The sequence below is a fragment of the Lathyrus oleraceus genome, chromosome 1, assembly GCF_024323335.1.
Source record: "Lathyrus oleraceus cultivar Zhongwan6 chromosome 1, CAAS_Psat_ZW6_1.0, whole genome shotgun sequence".
Lineage (NCBI taxonomy): Eukaryota > Viridiplantae > Streptophyta > Magnoliopsida > Fabales > Fabaceae > Lathyrus > Lathyrus oleraceus.
This window is the reverse complement of record NC_066579.1, coordinates 399,613,844-399,617,497: the sequence shown is the minus strand read 5'-3', so window position 1 is coordinate 399,617,497 and position 3,654 is coordinate 399,613,844. Positions and strand designations below refer to the sequence as shown.

Here is a 3,654-nt window from a genome sequence, read left to right as displayed (position 1 = left end):
AAAAGTCAATTTTATCAAGTTAGAATGTTTAGTTACCAATGAGAAGAATAAAGTTCTGATGAGGGGAGTTATGTCTAAATACAACTACTATTTATGGGTACCATAAAAAACTACTTATTCTTTTACATGTTAAATGTCTAGGGAAGATGAAGTCAAGTTGTGGCACCAAAAGCTTGGACATATGAATCTCAAAGGTATGAAGAAGATTATGTCTGAAGAAGCTATTAAAGGTATACCAAAACTTAAAATTGAGGAGGGTAAATTTTGTGGTGAGTGTCAAATTGGGAAGCAAACCAAGATGTCACACCCGAAATTGCAACATCAGACTACTTCCAAAGTTTTAGAACTTCTTCATATGCAATTAGAAGTGACCATGGGAAGGAATTTGAAAATGCAAAACTCTCTGAATTTTGTTCTTTTGAAGGTATTAGTCATGAGTTCTCTAAGGGAGTCACAAATGATGTGTTTAAGAGGTTGAAGATGAACGTGAGTGTGGAAGACTTGGAGCACTTGAATTAAGGTGGTGTGTAGAAAGTTATAGTGGTAATTCAAATGTTGTAATCGGTTAATACGGGTGTGTAACCGATTACAACAAACCCAAAATCATCTCTGAAGTAGCAGAAAAGTGAAGCTTTCGAAGGTGTAACCAGTTAACCTCAGGCATTAACCCGTTACCACTGAATGATATTTAATTCATGTCAGTTGTATCGGCTAATCAAATGTTGTAACCGGTTATGAGCCCGAGGTTTTCCGTTTTCTGTTATTTCACTTGTTTGTTTTGGATCCCAATTATATTGTAACCTTTACATAAATGTATGAGATGCATTCTCATCCTAGGTTAATGCTCTCTCTCTCTCTCTCTCTCTCTCTCTCTCTCTCTCTCTCTCTCTCTCTCTCTCTCTCTCTCTCTCTCTCTCTCTCTCTCTCTCTCTCTCTCTCTCTCTCTCTGTGTGTGTGTGTGTGTGTGTGTGTGTGTGTGTGGATATGGTAATATGATGAGAAAATTTGGTCTTTCCACTGAAAAGATTATTGATGCACAAATCATTGATGTTAATGGTAAGCTATTAGATAGAAAACTAATGGGTGAAGATCTTTTTTGGGCTATTAGAGGTCGTGGTGGAGCTAGCTTTGGTGTTGTTCTCTCTTATAAAATAAAGTTAGTAAAAATTCCTAGGATAGTAACTCTTTTTCAAATTAGAAAAACTTTGGATGAAAATGCAAGTGACATAGTTTATAATTGGCAACATGTGGCACGAACTATTGATAATAACATATTCATTAGGCTTATAATTGTTATAATTGATGTTGTAAATGGTACACAAAATGGTGCAAAGACTATTAGGGCTACTTTTATATCTTTATTTCTTGGTGATTCAAAAACTCTTGTTTCACTAATGAATCAAAAGTTTCCTGAATTGGGTTTAAAGGAAAGTGATTGCATTGGAAGAAGATGATTGATTTGGAAGATGCAATATTGTATTTCAATCCTTATGGTGGAAAAATGGCTGAGATTTCATCAACAAACACCTTTCCCTCATAGAGCTGGAAATTTGTGGAAGGTTCAATATCATGCAAATTGGAACAAGGCAGGGAAAGATCTTGCTGAGCATTACATAAATTTGACTAGAAAACTTCACAAATATATGACACCTTTTGTGTCCAAGAATCCAAGAGAGGCTTTTCTTAATTATAAGGATCTTGATTTGGGAATTAATCATAATGGTAAGAATAGTTACATTGAAGGGAAAGCTTATGGAGTTGAATATTTTAAGGATAATTTTAATAGATTGGTGGAAATTAAGACTAAGGTTGATCCTCATAATTTCTTTAGGAATGAACAAAGTGTCCCTACTTTGCCTTACAGGAAGAATTGGAATGATGGTTAGTTATTAATTTCTTGTTAATTGTTTTCTTACACCAAACTAGATATATCTTTTATGCTTGATTGAGAGCCTATTGTTTCAACATAATTAAGAGTTTCACTATGGATGATCGGTTACATCAACATATATCTATATATTTTTAAATAAAGATAGTTTTTATCTTACAATATGATGTTCATATGAGTTAAGCGTGTTACGATGAGTTACGCACAATATAAAAATTTAAAAAATTAATATGATATTAAAGCTTAGCATTAGAACCATCTATTGCTTATAACGAGATTGATTAAACCTCATTAGAAGAATAAATATTAATATCGTGTCTATTAATCTAATTAATTTTGGAAGTCAACTTATAAACACATTAAATGGAGGCAAAGACTTAAGTATTCAGAGCTTGATCAGCTTTGTAATTAACGTGCTTTGAATAATTCCGTTTGTGTCATATTGCTTACACACGTGCGAAGTGGCAATCCCATAATTCCGTTTGTGTCATATTGACTACCATTTCATCCTTTAAAGATGTGGTAAAAAGAAATATTAGTGTTGCAGTAGGTTAGTGGTACATTTCAAGAAGTGATTTTTGTCTAATCATATTATGTTGAATAGTTTGATATACTCCGTTCGTTTTTTTTTACTTTTAACACGTATTAAGAAATATAATAATTATGGTATGAAAAAAATAAATTATGAAGGGTTTTACAAAATTATCCTTTATTAATGGTATTGGAAAGACAAACTGACATAGTTGAAAGGAGAGAGAATAATAAATATTTAAGGGTATAATAGGAAAAATAACATTAATGGTTCATTGGTATTATAAAACGATTTTGTGCCAACATTGTGATGATATAATTTTCAACCTCTTAAACGGAGAGGAATTATTGGAAGTTCGGCTTTGTGCTGTTTGTTCTGTTTCCTATTTAGTCCAACATATTAGAGAATTTTTTAATTCATCTCATATATTTCTTAAGCACCATACAAAAATACATAAATGTCTTTAGATTCCGGAAATGCACCTTCGGACGCATCCAAATGTTAGTTAACGTTAAATTTTTTTTGAAGATATATCTCCAGAATTTTTTGGAGGTTAAATCGCGTTGGACCCTTCTTCTTCCTCATTTCTCATTTTCCTCAAAACCTTTCTTTAAACTCTCTTAATTTTTTTCTGCACCAACTCAAACTCAATCATTAAGGATTAAAGCAACTTAAATCATCATCTCTAACATCGAAAATAACATCTGAAACATTAATTTATTGTAAATTTTTTGAATTCTCAATAAATTTTTAAATTGTTAATATAAATAAATAAAAATCAATTATTAAAATTAGAAATGAATAGAAATAGCATTTAATATAATTTAGACATATTTATTAGATAGTTGTTGAACATTGTTGCAATTGTTTTGTCAAATTCTTCAAGATAACTATTTTTTGTTGTTTATGAATAGAAATAATGAAATAATATTTATCTATAATTTCTAAGTATTTTTAGCGTCCGTTTTTTCGGGCCAACATTTATAGATCACGATCCTTCACGAAAAACTTATATTGGAATTCAAAGATTTACGAAAAAGTTTGAAGCAGGTCAAATTAATAGTCAAGTTCAAATAAAACTTACACAAATTAGATCCCTCATTTTTTTCTTTTTCTATTTCTACTGGCTCATTATTTTAATATGTTTTCTCTCATTAACTTTGTTTGTGAAAATCTAAAACCGTTCCCAGAATTCCAGTGTGTGATATATAGTTGAGTAATAACGTGCTTTGTT

At 31.1% G+C, this 3,654-nt stretch overlaps 1 pseudogene; it reads left to right on the top strand.

The window, feature by feature from the left end:
• The first annotated feature begins 1,450 nt into the window (after nucleotides 1-1,450).
• Nucleotides 1,451-2,005, top strand: LOC127074897 (berberine bridge enzyme-like 8; annotated as a pseudogene).
• The last annotated feature ends 1,649 nt before the right edge of the window (nucleotides 2,006-3,654 follow it).